This window comes from Lissotriton helveticus, chromosome 4_1 (assembly GCF_964261635.1).
Source record: "Lissotriton helveticus chromosome 4_1, aLisHel1.1, whole genome shotgun sequence".
NCBI lineage: Eukaryota > Metazoa > Chordata > Amphibia > Caudata > Salamandridae > Lissotriton > Lissotriton helveticus.
The window spans coordinates 792,750,346-792,769,820 of record NC_136063.1 but is presented as its reverse complement, the minus strand read 5'-3'; positions in this window follow the sequence as shown (position 1 = coordinate 792,769,820).

The window sequence follows — 19,475 nt, the reverse complement described above, 5'->3', positions numbered from 1 at the left end:
TTACTCATTTCGGTATTCACAGAAGTTAGGAGTCCTAACTTTAGGACTCTTAAATGCCTTCTGTGAATACCGAAAGTCTTAAAGTTAGGATTTTTCTCAATTTAGTAGTAGTAAAGTTAGGACTCCTAACTTTAGGACTCCTAAATGCCTTCTGTGAATACCGAAAGTCTTAAAATTAGGGTTTTTCTCAATTTAGTAGTAGTAAAGTTAGGACTCCTAACTTTTGGACTCCTAAATGCCTTCTGTGAATACCGAAAGTCTTAAAATGGTTTTTTTTCTCAGTTTAGTATTAGTAAAGTTAGGACTCCTTACTTTAGAACTCCTAAATGCCTGCTGTGAATAATGAAAGTCTTAAAAGTAGGATTTTTCTCAATTTAGTAGTAGTAAAGTTAGGACTCCTAACTTCTGGACTCTTAAATGCCTTCTGTGAATACCGAAAGTATTAAAATGGGGTTTTTTCTCAGTTTAGTAGTAGTAAAGTTAGGACTCCTTACTTTAGAACTCCTAAATGCCTGCTGTGAATAATGAAAGTCTTAAAATTAGGATTTTTCTCAATTTAGTAGTAGTAAAGTTAGGACTCCTAACTTTTGGACTCCTAAATGCCTTCTGTGAATACCAAAAGTCTTAAAATGGGGTTTTTCTCAGTTTAGTAGTAGTAAAGTTAGGACTCCTAACTTTTGGACTCCTAAATACCTTCTGTGAATATCGAAAGTCTTAAAATGGGGTTTTTTCGCAGTTTAGTAGTAGTAAAGTTAGGACTCCTAACTTTCGGACTCCTAAATGCTTTCTGTGAATACCAAAAGTCTTAAAATTTTGATTTTTCTCAACTTTACTACTACTAAACTGAGAAAAATCCTAATTTAAATACTTTCGGTATTCACAGAAGACATTTAGGAGTCCTAAAGTTAGGAGTCCTAACTTTACTACTACTAAATTGAGAAAAATCCTAACTTTAAGACTTTCGGTATTCACAGAAGGCATTTAAGAGTCCTAAAGTTAGGACTCCTAACTTCTGTGAATACCGAAATGAGTAAGTGCATTCTGTGAATACCAAAATGAGTAAGTGCCTTCTGTGAATACCAAAATGGTAGTAAGTTTAGGATTTTGTCTTAAGTTAGTTCTGTGAATCGGGCCCAATATGTTTATGTCCGGGTTTCCACACAATCCCCGCTGGTGTTTCGGTTACTGCGTCTTTCACCTTGAGTCGGGTTCAGTCATTCAGGTGCGATTCTCTTACCGGCCCAGCCCGCTGCGCTCTCAAGGCTGCGTCCATGTTTATCTTGTGTCTGAACTCTTGTGGCGGGTGACGGGACGTAGTCCAGGTTTCGCGCCTTCACATCCCCAATATACACGCAGTGCTGTGCGTTTCAATTAGGCAAGATACTTTACGCGACGGAGGTGCATCGTTTTACACAGACGGGTTCCCTGCACAATTGTAGTTCTGCCAACATTTAGGTGACGGGCATCATTTAAATGTGTGAGACGCATGGTGTAAGACATGGTTCTCCCAGCCGGTCAGGGACATCGCCATATTGCGCCTACTATCACTGCATTCAAGCTAACGATACCTCCGCATCCCCTGCTGTAGACGAGCGAGCGTTCAGGGCAGTTCGCGTTAGGTTAGTTCTGGTGGCTCACCGCAGGCTAGATGGTCGAAGCATTTCAAAGCGGAGGCCGGTCGGCCGTTCACTCGTCGGAGGTCTGGCCAGCCGCCATCTTGTCATCAGGAACGTCCGATCGCATGGAGCCTCCTCACCGGCCATGGTGCTCCGCGGGCTGTGGATGTGCACACTCCGGGGCTCCGCAGATCTTTCTTCTTTCGGGGCAGGAGCGGCGCTGACAAGTTCCTACTCGTTTCGCGCCGAGAGCCTTCCGCTTCAGTTCTATGCGGGCAGCAAGCCGTCCGCCATGTTAGGTCGCGCAGCCCGCGTGGATTCCAGGCTGTAGCTAAGGCATCTCCGCCTCTGGAGTCTCCGTTCCCAGCTCCGAGTTTGCACTGGGTATTTCCCTCTGCGGCGGTATGTTTATTATCGATCTGCGATCCGTTCTAGCATGATAAATGTTCAGTAGCGTGATCCGCTCGGCGGAGCTGCGAGGCTAAGCAGCCATTCCGCTGTGCCCCCCCCAGCGTCTCCCCTACTGGGGAATTAATTCCTCTTCAATCCTGCAGTCCCCTGGGGGCCAACTAGCCCACCAGGTACCTCCAGTATGTTCCAGGGAGCTGGTTGCAGAGAGGTGTTCAGAGGCCACGCCCCTTTTTACAACACTCTGCAACACAGCACAGTGGCACTTACTGGAGGTACCTGGTGGGCTAGTTGGCCCCCAGGGGGCCTCTAGATTGAAGAGGAATTAATTCCCCAACTTAAAACGCGCCACAAGGCGTGTTTGCACACATATCACCTCAGGCCCCTCCCCCTTCCTTCACCACAGTGCAAAGGCGCCCCGTGGGGCATTTTAAGTTGGGGGATTAAGTCCCCTTGAATCCTGAGGTCCCCTGGTCGCCAACTAGCCCACCAGGTACTTCCAGTGAGTGCAATAGAGCTGTGTTGCAGAGAGGTGTAAAAAGGGGCGTGGCCTCAGAACACCTCTCTGCAACATAGCCCCCTGGCGTATACTGGAGGTTACTGGTGGGCTAGTTGGCCCCCAGGGACCCCCAGTATTCAAGGGGAATTCGTTCCCACTCTGCAAACGCGCCAGGGGGCGCGTTTGCAGAGTAGTGCAGGGAGGGTGCGTGGCCTCCGGCCCATCCCTTTTTTTTAAATTTATTTTTAAGAAGGGGGGCTGGGTAGCCCCCCTTCTTTTTCTAATTTATTGGCCCTGGGGACCCCATCCCCCAGGGTCCCAGCCGGCTCCCTGCGTCCTGCGGGATCCAGCATTCCTTTTCCACATGGGGAGCAGCTAACATGCAATCTGCTTTCCTATTTGGAAGAGAGAGCAGGTGAACCTGCTCTCTCTTCTAAATAGGAAAGCAGTTTGCAATGACAGGGTGGGAGCCGCGATGCTCACGCCCTGTCAATGCAAACTACAGTGTCCCGGGAGTGGGCACCCTGGACACTGCAGGAGCCGGCCCTGGGGGGTGGCGGTCCCCAGGGCCTAGACAAGGCTCCAGGAGAGTGGCGACATGTACCCCCTCCCACATTTTGAAGAAGCCCCAGGGGTGGCGGTCCCCGGGGCAAGGGGGCCTCAGAACCCCCCTCAGTCAATGTTTTGAAGCCCCAGGGGGTGGCGGTCCTCAGGGCTGGGGGGGCCTGAGAGCCCCCAACCCATTTTAAACAAACCCAGGGGGTGGCGGTCCCCGGGGCTGCGGGGGGCCCGTGAGCCCCCTGAATATATTAAGTTGGAGCCCCAGGGGTGCTGTCCCCTGGGCAGTGTTGGAAGGAATTGGGACCCCCCCACACTATTTTTTTGATGATGCCCCCAGGATTTGGGCACCCCAGGGGCAAATTAGCATATGTAGCGCGGGATACCGCGTTTCTTTTTTTTAATTGCGTTTTCTTAAAAAAAAAAAAAATTGTCCTTGGGGGTCCTTGTGGGACCCCCAAGCTTGTGCACTTGCAAGGTGCATACAGGACTTGATTGTGTGCTCTTCGCACTACACTTCCCATAATACACAGTCTCATCTGAGCCTCCCATTGGTGGGTGTGTCATATGGAAAATGGTGAAGTGGGTCAGCGATTGCGCACACCGCTTCCGTTAAAGCCTCTGAAGAGAAGCAGATGGAGCTTCGAAACGCGCCAGGCAAATCCATTACGGAGCGGCATCTACAATCGGATCCCCGTCCTTACCTATACATAAATCAAGCTGCTGCTCGTGTGCTACTTAAAGGTGGACAACTTTTGGAGCGATAATAAACACGCGGCCGTCCAGCTGCGGAGTATGCACCACCCCATAATTCTTGGGGGATCACGAAAGTGAAACAGCAGCTGTATACAGGATGGAGGATGGGCCCACTTGCAGGGTACATACAGGACTTGATTGTGTGCTCTTCGCACTACACTTCCCATAATACACAGTCTCATCTGAGCCTCCCATTGGTGGGTGTGTCATATGGAAAATGGTGAAGTGGGTCAGCGATTGCGCACACCGCTTCCGTTAAAGCCTCTGAAGAGAAGCAGATGGAGCTTCGAAACGCGTCAGGCAAATCCATTATGGAGCGGCATCTACAAGCGGATCCCCGTCCTTACCTATACATAAATCAAGCTGCTGCTCGTGTGCTACTTAAAGGTGGACAACTTTTGGAGCGATAATATATATATATATAGTATATATTTTAGGCACAGGAGTCACCGCTGCCGCACCACTCGCCCTGGGTGCTGTCATCGCAGTGGTGAGCCGCGATACATTTCTCCACAGCGGTACAATGGGGGCACATATAGACGCACTCTCTGGTCAATTCTTGATGTTTTCTTTATTGCCTTTTGTCAGCTCCTTGGTCATGATTTGATGGTTTGTTTGTCTATCACAGTTGCCTACTCTTGATTTGATGGCTTTTTGTCCCTCTCAGGAGCATTTTGGTCTCACTGTTCTGATTGGATGAATAATATAATTCCACAGCATACTTAAAGGGGCTCTTTTATGTCTCTTGTTAAGAACTACGTGGGAGTTCATGTGTTTCCATTCTCTCTCTCTTTGTGCAAGATTGCTGGTCATGCATGCATGTGCAGCTAGACACATGCATTCCCAAGCCAGTGCCAAAACATCATTAGCAAAGCCAATAACCTAGCCTTTTTGAAGCTGAGACTTCCTCGCTTTGTCAATGCTCGATCCAGCTCCATTGAAAGCTTTTTCATCAGCAGTGGGTTTTTTAAACGTTTCTGGCTGTTACATACAGTAGTTTTATCACAAATGCTTTCCCCCTCACCTTTAAGGTCATGACAGAATCATTTATTTGCTCTTCATCTTTTTTTTTCATTCGCTTTGTCAAGATCCACCCTCTTCCCTGACTCAATGACCTCATCAGGCGGCTGTGATACTCAGCTCCATGTCCCAACCACTATCAGCACTCGGGGTTAGAGTCCACTGGCTCTCTGCATAGCAGTTTTTCTCCAGCTCTACACAACTATATTCTGTGTCCACTGCATATGTCATGTATAATATATGCAGATTTAGGTGGTCTTAAGCTCACATGCCTTGTCACTCCTCTGATCTCATTTAAATATGGGAAACAGTTCTTTCAACTGTATATCATAAGGATATTGTAAGTCCCAGAGGAGGTGCCATATATATCTGTAAAGCTACAAAACCGAATGCCTTAGTGAGATTACACAACTCTGAGGTGGCAAAATTATTTTTTAATATGGTTGGAAGTACTTTATTCCTTATAATGTATGGCCCTACTTTCTTACCTGCTTTACAGAAGACTATGTTGCACCCCTCCTCCCATACTTGCTAAGTGACTGTGTACCGTTTATGGTACCATCAGACAGGCAAGGACACTGACGGTTTTATTTTTATAGAATGAATCACGGCCTAGGGCTTCTTAAAACGCTAATTGCTGCTTGCTCTTTGGTCGAATTACTTTCTTATTTTTATTTATTTATAAAGTTTTGTATAACGCGAATATGACCCTAGAGGGTATCAGAGCACTTCACATTATAGGGTAATGTGGATACAGTTGTAAGAAAAGACATTCGTTATATATGGGAAAAGCATGGTAAAGCTGGAGTTCATAGTGGCACATCAATGTAGTGGTCATTCAGGGCATTGGAATAGTGGGCAGGTAAGTAGACAATAGAACCAATGTATCTTAGGGCAGAAACTTGTTCATTAGTATTGTTATCACTTCCTTTATAGGTCGAGCCTAGTGTTGCAACGCATGCACTGCTCGCTTTGCGAGGCATGCAGTATTTAGTATAGTGTGGAAGCTTTGTGGAAGCTCCGCCCATTCTCCGACCATCTTTTTCATTGGCTTAGGCCCTAAATGCTGCCTTCCGATTGGTTTAAGGCTGGTTAGTCCCTCCTCATTATAACCATGTCGTCACTTGTATCCTTCCATGGCTACTGGCCCCTTTACTTCCAGTGTTGCATGGTAACTATTTTCTTCCTGTGCCTCTCCCCCACCGCCCCCCTCCCGCAGGCCATGTGTTCTCACCCCCCCACTCTTGTTGTTCGTGCCTTCTCGCTCCCTGCCCTCCGCCTGCACTCCCGTTTTCAATGCAATAGGTCTTGCGTAAATGCGAGTCCTATTGCATTGCTTTTAGTAGCCACGGGAGATTTAGTGATCTGTCCTAGCCGTGAGTAGTGAAATGTTTTTATCGCCAACCAACAAAGCTGACCACAGTACCTCTCCATGGCACAGATCCTGTAGGTGAAGCACAACTTACCACAACTTTATTGACAGAACATGGCGCACACTGCTGTGGTCCGTGTGCCGGACATCATTTGGTCAGGCACAATCAGGCCAAGTTTCCTGCCAGGGGAGAGTAAGGACGCATTGCCTGAGCCGACGATGGCCACAGTGAAGTACACGGTTGGAGGAAGTATAGCCAACTTAGTCCTTCTTTTGTGCCGATGGAGTTCGCCAGTTTCCTTCCTCTCTGCTTTATGGCAGGACTGCCGCCAGGCGGCAGCCAGGTGGCTGCGCAACACTTCTGATGTGTACGCGAAGCCAACCGGGAACGGTGAAGGCGTTGTTCTGTGGCTCTGGATCGGCTTGAACCAAAGGGGCTATGGAGGGACCATTAGCGCCCGAAGGTGAGCCAGCTCAGAGGCTTTTCACGTCTCGGGCTTTGGGTGGGGGTAGCGGATAGGTCTGCAAGAAACACCTTGAACCTGGACAGAGTCCTAGGCTACCCCGGGGCTGTCAGCAGGCACACCCCCAACCTGTCGGGCCTCACAGGCATCTCTCTGTTCCTGGCCGGCTTTCTGGACAGACTGGCTTGGGTCTCCTTGTCCAGGACTAGACAGAGCCTGCCCCCTCACCAACCAGTTGGTTGTCAGTCAACCAGCAGGTTCGCTCCCTATGCCTGGGGCTCTGCACAGTATTTTCATCTCCCTGCCTTGTCTGTATGGGGCCTTGGCTCCCGCACATATCTGTGACTGGAGTGTCCCCCTGCCGTCAGTAGACGTGTCACGCCATCTACCCTGATGTGTGTGCATAATAATACTTGCTTGCCCTGTCAGCAAGAAGCCCCTTTATCCATCTTCGGATCTAAGCAGAACCCGCTGCCCCAGAGCACTGTCGTTCTGTGACTCTGTGCATAACGTCTTTTGCCTACAAGGGCATCCCACCACTTCTCTGGGCACGGGCAGAGTCCTAGATCTAAAAGCAGCCTGTATACACTACATTTCTCTTCCAAGGACTTGGTGCATAATAGTCTCCCCTTTCCCCTTTGCAAGTTACCCTTTTACCACTTCTGCAAAGCCCCCACATAAAACACTTGGTCTTCCACTGCGTTGTACTCTGTCATTGTCTGGTTTGCAAGGGCAACTCCATTGGGCATCCTCTTTTCCACCCCGGCCCCCTTGGTCTGAGACTTCTGCTCAGGTGCTCTCATTAGGCAGGCTTGTCATGGCTTTTCGATATAAGTTTGATCATCTCTGTAAAGTGTAGCCCCTGGTGTCTGCGGATATTGGCTCAGATCCTTCTGTTACACTCAACCTGCACCTTTCTGTAGATCAGCCCAGTTTGAACCTATTTTCTAACCACTCCAGCCTGGGCTATTCTGCCACCCGCTCCCATTATGAATCTCCCACCCAACTGCAAAATTGTGTCCTTATCCTAACCTCTTCATCAATCCTCCGTGATCTCAGACCTGAGCACTTTGCACATCTCTCGCAGCCTGGATTTCTAGTTGGCCCACTATACGAAATCCATTGTTGTTGTAACCGCTACCCGCTGTGGCGTTTGGTGTATCTCGCATTGTTGACAGTATAGATTTTCTTGTCCTTGCCCCTCCAGCACCTTTCTTCTCACCAAAATTTATATCAGTCTTTTAGCACATCACCTCTTTGCCTGGACTTGAAGGATTACCTCTCAAGCGGGGGCAGGGGGTAGAGTAAATACATGCTTAAACTCAGAATGCATCTGAGACTAATTTTCTCAAATCGTCTACCTCAACCCTCTATGTACTTTGCTCCTGTAACCTCTCCATTGCAAGGTGTTGTGCACACCTTCAGTTTCATAATCTATGCCCACAACAGGCCACAATCCATTATCCTCAACTGCCTGGACCTCTGTGACTCATTTGATACAACTAGCCTAATGTTGCCAACTAGATCCCTCTTGATCTAGTTTCTACATCAGACAGACCAGCTGAATTAATTCAAAAGGCACCGCCCATGGTTCTGTTTTTGGAGTCTTTTTTTCCTAAAAACCTTTCTTGGGCACAGTATCTTAAACTTTTTAGGTCGAGCATTCGAGACCTCTTGTATATAGTTTAGTATATATACTTTAGTATATACTTTAGTATATACTTATATGTGTATGTACTTTGTGGGCTCTGGAGATCAACCCTGGGACTTGTCTGCTTCCACCTAGGGACTTTTTTGTTCTGTTAAACTGCCTCTATTTAACTGTCTTGATAGAAAATGACCAGCAGAGGTCAGTAAAATATAGAATTGCTTTCTGCTGAAGGACTTTATTTTTTTATTTTTCTGGCAACTGCCTCTATTTAACTTTCTTGATAGAAAACGACCAGCAGAGGTTAGTAAAATACCAGAATCACTTTAGCTTTCTCTAGATTCCAGTCCTCAGAAATTGCCTTCCACGAGCACCCATAGACAATAATATTTTTTTCAAATCTTGCATTTTCAGTGATATGACCACTGAAGGCCCTGCTTTTGTATTAAAAACAGAGCTTTGGACTATACCATTACCTGCTGAATGGCAATAATTTGCTCTATGTGTTCCCATACCTGGTGTGTCACGCAGTTTGGTACTTACTTTCCCTCCATGTTAAAGAACAGTAGATGTTTCAGCGCCCAGGCTAATGTGCTGCATAGCTAAATACATATAAGGTCCCAAAGGCGAGACCGAATGCATTGCAAATGCTTGTTCAATGAAGGGGTAGATGAGATTCGACGGACATCCGTTAGCAGAGAGTTCCAAATCTTTGAGGCGATGCCCGAGAAGGCTCTGTAACTCGTTCTCATTTCGTGGAAAATCTGTGGTTTCAGTAGTAGTGAACTTGCACTTCGTGAAGTTCTGCGTCCTCCTGATAACTCTAGCTTTTGTACCAGATATATGGGGGTCTTGAAATGTTGAGCTTTATGAGTCATGCAGGCAATCTTTAACTGTATTCTTGCTTTGTACGGCAGCCAGTTTATGGTTTTTAGGGCTGGGGATATGTGACCATTTCTTTTTGTACCAGTTATCAGTCTGGCCGCAGTATTAAGGGAGGCCCTTAGCAGGCCGAATTATACTTTAAATAACTATTTATTCTGCCATGGTCTCTTCAGAGGGTGTGAGACACTGCCCTCTGTGAGAAATAAAGAGGTCGCAATAGACAGGCAATTTCAATGGATAGACTCACACCTTTCCTCTGAATCAGTGAGGGATATGATGTACAGAAATCGAATAGAATCTGTCCTCTGAGTTTTCATCTTTTGTCACACAGACTGGGTTTGGGCTGCCTCACTTCATTTCACTCAGACTTTCTGAAGGAAAGCATGGCACCTGCTTGTTGTGTTTCCGGGTTGAATTGTTCCAAGGCCGCCTCCCGAGTGAGGGAGTCTCTAGGGAGCAACCTCGTTACGTGGGACTATGATCAATCAATCAATCAATCAGTCACTTGTAAAGTGCACTACTTACCCGTGAGGGTCTCAAGGCGCTGGGGGAGGGGGGGTGCTGCTACTGTTTGAAGAACCAGGTCTTGAGGAGTCTTCTGAAGGCCAGCAGGTTTTGGGTCTGCCGTAGGTGGTTGGGGAGGGTGTTGCAGGTCTTGGCGGGGAGAAAGATCTGCTACCGGCAGTCGTTCTTTGGATGCGGGGCACTGTAGCGAGGCCGGCGGAGCTGAGCTGGCGGATGGGGGTGTAGAAGCTGAGTCGTCTGTTGAGGTATGCTGGTCCGGTGTTGTGGAGTGCTTTGTGCGCGTGGGTGAGGAGCTTGAAGGTGATCCTCTTGTTGACGGGGAGCCAGTGCAGGTCTATCAGGTGGGGTGTGATGTGGCTGCATCATGGGATGTTGAGGATCAGACGTGCAGAGGCGTTCTGGATGCGTTGCAGCCGTCTCAGGAGTTTAGCCGACGTTCCTGCGTAGAGGGCGTTTCCGTAGTCCAACCTGCTGGTGACGAGGGCCTGGGAGACTGTTCTTCTTGTTTCGGTGGGGTTCCACTTGTAAATCCTGTGGAGGGTGTTGAAGCAGAAGGAGGAGACAGCGTTGACCTGCTTAGTCATGGAGAGGGTGTAGTCGAGGATGACCCCTAGGTTTCGTGCGTGGTCGGTGGGTGTTGGGGCAGTTCCCAGTGTGGTCGGCCACCAGGAGTCATCCCAGGCAGAAGGGGTGGATCTGAGGATAAGGAGCTCCCTCTTGTCCGAGATGGTATTTGCCATGATGTAACAGGGGGGAGTTAATAAATGGCCCAGGGCCTGCACCTCGTGGCAGAAAACTAATGACTATGGTGTGGTCTTATTTATATCAGCCACCTACTTTGCTGCTTGGAAGCAGACCACATTCTTGGGCCCCGCCACTGCTCTGTGCTGCTGTGGAGGACATCCATACTCAACTGTAATAGATTATTATAAGTGAGTAACACTGTAATCTTTTTATTCCAAGCATTTTCTGGTGTAGGAATGCACATGCAATAAGAAAGCAGAGACCAGGAGTATATCAATATAAGGCAGTCACATATATTATCTGATTAATTAATAATGTTGGTTCCTCTTAGTGCATTTCAGTGTGAAGGTTCAGATGCAGGCGTGTATCCCCCCCTCACTCCCGGTGCAGGTGTGCGGTGCCCAAAATATACTCCAGGTGTAGTATCACCATGTAGACAGAGCCTCACCAGGCTGGGTCTGTCCCCCCCTCTCTTTCCACCTCGCTTTCTCCTTCATACTGCTTTTCCGCACCAAAGGATGACATCTGCATCAACAGTCTCACTTGCCCAGAGTATCAACAATTCACCCCTTTCTTATGGGATTGCACTGGCTTGTTTTCCAGGGACTAAACTATAAAGCCTCAAATCTCAATATATTCATGAAGAAATGCTCCATCATAACTCATGATCCCTGTAGTATCTGCACTGACACTCAAATATCCCCTCATTTGGGCCATGTTGGTTGCTGCCCTGGTCATACCTCTTTGTTGATCAGCGCTCAGCTCCTGTGGTTGGTAGGTCAGATCCAGACTTTTTCAGTAGCCGTCTTCAGAACTAATTTAGTCTTTCAAAGCTGTACAAAAAATGTGACCTAGGAAATGGAATGCATCATCCTAGAGCAGAAGACGTCCAACATTTTTACTGTGAGCCCCCCTGAGCAAAATGTTTTCAAGTTGGAGCCCGCTCCAAAACTTTATGACAGACTTGGGGGAGCAGAATGGTCAGGGGCGAGTACAGGGGGTTGGATTACCATTTCAGAAGTAGATTTTGTGTAGTTGATAATTCACACTAGATGTGAGACTTATAAATGAGTAAATATATCTAACAAAAACACGTCTCCTGAAATGTGGGGTGTTGTGAGCCCCTCACACTCCTGGGATCAAATGCAACTGCACCTGTTGCACTAATTACAGCTGCAGTCCTGAGTAGACGACTGTGTCTTCTGTCTCTTTCACCCCTTCTCCACCACGCAGAGCCGCACATCAATCTTGGAACACATTTTCTGTCCCTTTCAGAGTAAAATGAGCTCCAGCATGTTGCTCACCACTTTGTACAAGGGTGCCCTGACCTCTAATGCTACGAAGAAAAGTGATCCTCCAAACCTCTTTTATAAATGAAGGGAGTCATAATTGTTATGCAGTGGACCTCTCACTTCTGGGCCCAAGTGCCATTACACTTGCTTCAGTAATGGGATTGTCTGCCTTGCAACGTGGCAGTATTATCTGCCCCTAATTGAAAAAATTGGTCTCCGGCTTGCCCCATTCCCTGCTCTTTCATCTCTCTGACGCTTAAGCGAATGTGTCTCCACTGCTTCACTTTTCCCTTCTCATGGGCAATTGGCCCAAAGCAACACTGGCGCAACAATGGTGCACTCAGCCCTAAAGTAAGCAAGAAAAGATAGTAAAATAGTACTAATTGGGATTTTGTTAATGTCTCACACCCCTGGGACCCTATGCCACTGCATCTGCAGCACAAATGATACATACTACACTGCCCATCTCTCCACTGGCCCATCACTCCTAGACATGAGGTGCATAGCAAGTTGTCTGCCCCTATGTGTAAAAAAGAAGGGAATAAATCCCACACGAAAAGGGTCATATTTGGTATTGGCCACTCAGTCGATATCCAGGCTAACAGGGATTGAACCCTGTGGTTGGTCAGACCCTTACCAGATCAATGTTATGGTAATCCTGCCAACCCAGCATGTCTACCAGTTTGGCATACAACTCGCAGCTGGTCTAAAATTGATGATACACAGCTGGTAGCTTCCTTACGGTCTTCGGTGCAGAACCCAAGTAAGGGAGAGGATCTGGAGCAGGAAAGTGAGCGGTTCTTGAATTGGATTCATGGCACCATGGACATGGTGGCTCCAGCACATAGGGAAAAAGTAAGGGATAGGTCTATGTGTGCTCCTTAGCACAACCCCTCACTTCGGGAGGAGAAGAGGCTTCATCAGTATGAAAGGTGATGGCGCAAGCACTATGATCCGGAAGGTTTGAGAAATTACAAAGCTGAGTTGGGCATCTATAAAACAGCTATCATGACTTATGAGCATAGGATTGCTAAAGCCAGTGACTTGAAGAAAGAAACCTTTAGGGTGCTCAAAGAATTAAGCCAGATTAAAGATAATGCCCTGGCGAGGACAGCAATCATATGCAGGATTTCCATATGAATAAAAGTAGAAATATTAAGCATGAGATAAGGAATACTTTGCTGTATCCTTACTCTTTGCTGCCGGCTGTTGTGTCCCCTTACCTGGGCCTGCAGCTAGCTACATTCCCACTTTTGGATCTGGAGACTTTAGCCTCGCTAGTGGCAACGGTTAACTGTGGTTCCCCGGATGACCCATGCCTGCCAGAGTTGTTTAAAGCAGCATTCCCAGCTATGGGGGGGGTGGGGGGGTTGACCTTTTTCTGCTCCTGAACACCACTTGGGTGACAGGTAAAGTGCCATGGTAAGCCCTCTACTGAAGAAGTTGGGGGGACCCTAAGAACCCAAAGAACTATCGCCCTGTATCCTTGCTGCCATTCCTGGCTAAGATTCTGGAGCGACATGTCACCAAGACCCTCACAAAATTTGTGGAGGATCAGCAGCTACTCCACCCATGACAATCTGTCTTGGGCCCATCATAGGACAAAGTTAGTAATACTTTCTGTGCTGGATGAATTCAGGTTGGCGGCAGATAAGAATAGATCTTTGCCTCTGATCTAGTTAGATCTCATGGCAGTGTGTGATACGGCCGATCCTCAACTGCTAGTGCATCTGTTGCTGGTTTGTGGGATTACAGGGTCTGCCCTTCTGAGGCTTTTATCGTTTGATCGCTCACAGAGGGTACAGATGGGTGGTCATATCTCCAGGGCAAAGACATTAACCAGTGGGGTGCCTCAACGATCCGCGGTATCCCCCCTGCTTTTTAACATCCATATACAGCCTTTGACTGAAACTCTAGCACAGCTGGATTTCCAACTGTTTAAATATGCGGATGACACTCAGCTGGTCCTGCGGATTGAGAGCTCCACGCAGTCACAGTTGAACGTGCAGAATATCTTGCGGTTCACTGTTAACTGGATGGCAGCGAACTCAATGAAGATCAATCCAGAAAAGACCGAAGTGCTGAATATCACTATGAAGGGGAATTCCTGGTTGGACAGTTTTTGGCCATTGGAGTGTGCCTCCTGTGTTCTGTACCAGTAGTAAAAAGTCTTGGCATTAAGCTAGACAGTAGCCCTTCTCAGACAACTACAGAAACAGGTCCCAGTGCTTTCATTTTCAACTATGCGGGCAGGGGTAGCAGCAATGATATTGTCACGTCTGGACTAGGGGAATGCCTTGTAAATTGGCCTCCCTAATAAACTGGCAAGGTCTAGGTGACAATAATGCAGCTAGTTTGCTGCTTAAACTGCTGAGAAGGGTGCATGCCACTCCACTGTTGCAACAACTTCAATGGTTGCCGATTAAACAGAGGGACACGTTTAAAGGCTTATGTATTGCACATAAGACACTGTATGGTACTGTGCAGGTCTATATCAAGGAGTGGCCTGGGGCACTATTTGCCCAGTAGCTATCTCCGATCCTCTGAGGCAAATTTGTTAACCTGCCCACAATTTAGTTAAGCTACCTTGGGCGTTTGGGCATTCTCGGTCTTGATTCCTTATATTTGTAATGGATTGCGGGAGAGTTTGAGGAATAAAGTATCTCTTCTTCCCTTTCGGAAAAGGCTGAAGACTTTTTTTTTAAACAAGCTTGGCTGTAACATGTTGCAATAGTCCTAAGGTAAGCGCCAAGAGACCTGTGGTATTTGTGTGCCATATAAGTATCATTAACACAACATAACATAACTTCTCAACACCTGTTGCTTTGAACCAACAAGGGTAACCTGGGCCCTAATGCGAACACGAAAAAAGGGCTCCCACCCATCATTTTGCTAGCAACACAGACAACATTGGGATGCACTGCCCTAGTGCCACTGCACCTGCTGCACTAATGGTAGTGATGGCCATTTAAAAAAATCGAAACCTTCCTAACGGGATCTCCCTGAGAGAGCTGTGTCTGTTCATCTGAAAAGGAAAAAAACTGAGCCCACACAAAGCACCCTTTCCTCTGGGCCATTTCCTTGAGGCTATTCATGGACAGGGAACTAAAGAAGAAACAGGCCTTCTCTCCAGGGTACCTACAATCAGAAAGAAAAGTAAATGTTTTCTATTGGTTACTCACCAAATGTAAAGGATGTCTGGAACAGAGTACAGACTAATTTATGAAGTCACTATTCTTTTTGAGAGGTGATCTAAGGCTGTTAAGTTTTGGAAAGCTTTCTTTAAATGGACTTGCACTGGGTACAGTGTAATTACGTATTTCTAAAAGGTATTCTTTGAAAGCACTTGTTTTCTCTTAATTGCTAAATCATTCTGTGTCAGCCTATCTTATTCTCTGGACCACTGGAACCATGCAATTTTCCTGCTGCTGCATTTTCCAAATAATTATGGATTTGCTGCATTTATCACAAAATCCACCATCTGCTGCATATTCTACAGATTTTAACAAACAAATTTGTTTGAAGCTCAAAGGGATCAAAAGTTACTAAAAAGCAGTGGTGGCTCGTCCACTAAGGCAGAGGAGCGTTGCCTCACTGCTCTTCAAGCAGTGCAAAAAAAAAAAATGATTATAACAAGACATTATTATCATTTAATTTTTCCTTGCGGGAATTCTGAGTCAGGTCAGGGTGGGGCAGGGCTGAGCTCGCCAGAGTGAGGAATAGCTTGCACTTGCTAAGTGCGCATGACTGTACAGCGGGCCAAACAGAAATCCACACTTAGCATGTTCTACACCTGGCTGTGTTGCACAGACCAATGGAGAACATACCCAGGCTCCCTGGCACTGCCTGTGCGGCCAAATAGGCCGCTCAGACCAATCACGAACCTGCTCATCCAGCGTTGTTATAGGCTGGGAGAGTCCGGGGGGCTGGGTGCTACCGTTCCTGCTGCAGTGCCGAGTGAGGATGGAGGAGAGGCAGCGGCGGCCAAAGGTAAGTTCATTTAATTTATTTTTCTTCCCACCACACCCGTTCTGAGGCAGCCACCACTGCTAAAAAGGCAACAAGACATGTTGCCACGCACTGGAAGGCGCATCACAAAGGTTGACAGTCACCTTTCTGTTGCTTATTGCTGAATTTGGGTGTTTATCTGGCAATAATGAGGTGAAACATTTGCCCACACAGTGTTAGCATGTGTAAAACCGATAGAATAAAGTAGTAAGACTATCACAAAAAGTGCCGCATATGTTCGCTTTTTTTCTCTGCATGATTTAGTCAACCCTGCCAAATAATTTTGTCCTTCCCATGCATAATTCCAGCAGCCTTGCTTATACAGTGTATAATACAATTTTTAAATAATGACTTGCATATTCATACTGCTTTTTAAGGCAGACTGAGATTTCATAACATAATATACACAGGTCCCCATTCCGCACTGTGCTAACCAGGATTCAATTGCGTGACTCTCTGGGCTCACAAACAGCAATCTGCAGTGATCTCATGAGATTCCCAAGGATGAGGATAATTTGTGTTTATTTTTTGTTTACTGTATGTGCATTAATTTACATGCAGCTGGCTAAATGTGAAAAAACAACAAAATACTTACAGAAAATGTTGCTCTTTCAGTTTTAGCAACTTCGCCATGTCTTTGACCCCGCCACCATGGCACCAAGAATCACAGTTGTCATACTTTTATATGCATTTTGCCTTCTGGATGTAAATGAAGACAGCCTGGAAATGAGATAAATGCACTTCCAGGCCATCTTCATTTACAAGTATTTACAAAGGCATTTGCACCTCCCTGGGAACATACCCAGGGCCCCCCAGATGGAGGGGGTGTGCCTCACAGTTTGAAGACCTCCGCCCTAGAGTATGTCTCACTCAGAACAATATACTGCTTAGGGGCTAAATTGAGGACTGTGGTGTGGTACTGGAATATTGTGGTCAGAATAACTTCTAACATAAATATTGTGTTCTAAATATCGTTTACAAAAACATCACCGCCCCATTGGACTTAATAATAGAATAATGTATACTAAATGTAATGATATTTTTGTAAATAATATTTGTACCATGATATTTATGGTAGACAATATTTATGTCCATGATAGTCTGACATAAAACGTGGATGCTGGAACCAAGAGCCCTTAATTTTAACGAATCGAAACGCCGTCGACAATTGAAATCACCGTATACATCCCAAACCTTATGTGTACTTTAAATGTAAAGGTGTTTGTTATGTTTTGTTGTACCTTGACATTGTGCAATTACCGGTGCAACGAACCGTAAGCTTTTTGTTTCAGTTTTTGTCATTCACTGTATGTTGCACATGTGTTAAGTAGGGTACAGGCTTGTGCCCCACTTTGTGTATTGCTGTATAATATTCATTCTTACTGTTTGCAGGTAAATACCAGGCCTCTGTCCGCCTGGACATGTCAATTCAATATAGTAACGACTGAGTCTATATTCATTGTTCTGTGGTATACCTCCTATAAGGGACCACTGTTGTCTAAAAAGAACTTAATTTTAAGCATTGCTTCCCCATTGGACCAAACAAACTGAGGGAGCCTACATTACTTAGTTGTTTGATGTAACACTTGAGATATTGTTTTTAATAATAAGTAATTTTATTAAATGTTTTGTTTACATTATATAGGAAGAAGTGTAAATATCATGATAAGAAATAGTTTTATCTTTAGACAACACAAAAAGTTATATTTGTTTTAATGTTGTTATTGTTGTGGTTTTAATTAACTGAACAAAAAACGTATTTTGTACATAACTTAAGTTATCCACATTTTCTTTATTTCTAATGTGTCAAAAATGGCTACACTTAAAAGTTGGCTGAGCACTTCCAGTAAGTGCTGTACAAATACTGCACATTTATAAGTGATTTATAAAACAGCTGCACAACACCTACCGACTTCCAGCTTCATTCACCAATCTGTCATTGGCTTTCCATACCACCTACTCAGAATAGAATTTGATGTAACCAACAGGATCACCCTACGGTTTGCCCCAGAACTGGTAATTATTTATTGCAGATATGTATTATACTGTCTCCCTAGAGCTAAGGTGCAGTGGAACCCTTTAGAAAGTATATTTTTATCCCAACAGCAATGTCTTGAAGACACTGTGCAGTGTGAAAACTATTGCGCTTATTCACAAACAATAGGGCAATAAAGCCAGAAATATTTGCAGCTGGATTACTCCAACAATTGGAACAAATTTCCAAATAGTATAGGATACACCAATAATCCACGGAGTACTCCTGACAACAGTTACAGTTTTCCTGAAGTACTGACATGCTCAAAATTAGCAGAATGTCCACAAAGTGCAAAATACTGCTTTTGGGAATGTGAAGCAAATGTGCATTTGCACATGTCATATTCTTGTTTTCTTTTCTTTGAGGGATATTTTACCATACAACAAACTCTTCATGCGCGCACCCTTATTAACTTTGAGGTATTTTGCCAATTCCCACAAAAAAGCACTTACTCATACAATTGTCAGCAATGTGTGTCAGCATTTCCAGAATGGAAAACTATCTGCACAGGATACTTGATTTGCATGTTTGTGCTTGTTCGCCTACTAATGAAGACACACCTGAAAAATCTGCCCACACTCCAATTCGAAGACTGAAAATATTTATCAACATAAGAAAAACAGATTTCTGAATCATATAAATGGGCACAAAGGGATGCCCCAGTACCTCAACTGAGCATAAGCTGAACAAGCAGAGGTAAGAAACAAAATTATTGGAGTTCCTACACAGGGATCGAATAGAGATAATGTGATGAGACTGAAACAAAGGTGTTACACAGGTGCTGGATTCTGAAGTCAGAAAACGTTTACAGACAACTTTCAAATAGATACAGAAATGTAAACTTTCTCTGCTTAGGAAGCTACTCATCTCAAGTGCTTCCAATCTCTACACATCATAGATGGGCACAATTTGAAGGCATGGTTAGCAAAAGCAAGAAGATGGCTATAGCAGTTACAGTTACAGTTGCACTGGAATTTTTTTTTAATCTCACATATCCACGAACTTGCATTAACTCTGAATTGGCGGTACTGGAAACTTCACCATCCTGTTACAAGTTCAGTAGTTAAAAATCTTATTTCTGAGGTTAAAAGTATGTCAGTCCTAATACTGTGAGTCAAGATTGGGATTTTTCCCTTGCAAATGAATTCAGTTGTATGCCTAATTAAAGTTTGAGCTTGTTTGTATCCACATACCCCGGTGCATCTGGTCCTAACAGGTGTGCAGATTTGGTTTGAAACAAGATAAAAGAAACCAGGATGTGATGGAGATGGCCTGCAGTAATATGAATTTGGGATGATAAAAAAGAAAGCACATTGTACCTTTTTTTGCATTACACAATTGACACATAGGGCAAAATGACACGCTATTTAGAGAACCAAATGATGGGAAACGTCGTTTTCAACGTGGTGTTTACACCGCACGACCTTTACCACACTGCTATTACAACGCAAGTCGTTACTACGACTTGCGCTGAATGGCGCTCAGGGATAAGGAATCTTGTAATTTTATATTCCAACACCTTCCCTACTGTTATGGGGCCTGGTGTTGGAATATAAAATTATAAGATTCCTAAATCACGCGCCCTCCGACGCAAGTCGTTGTAACGACTTGCGTTGTACTCTGCGATGTAAAGTACCGCTTTGAA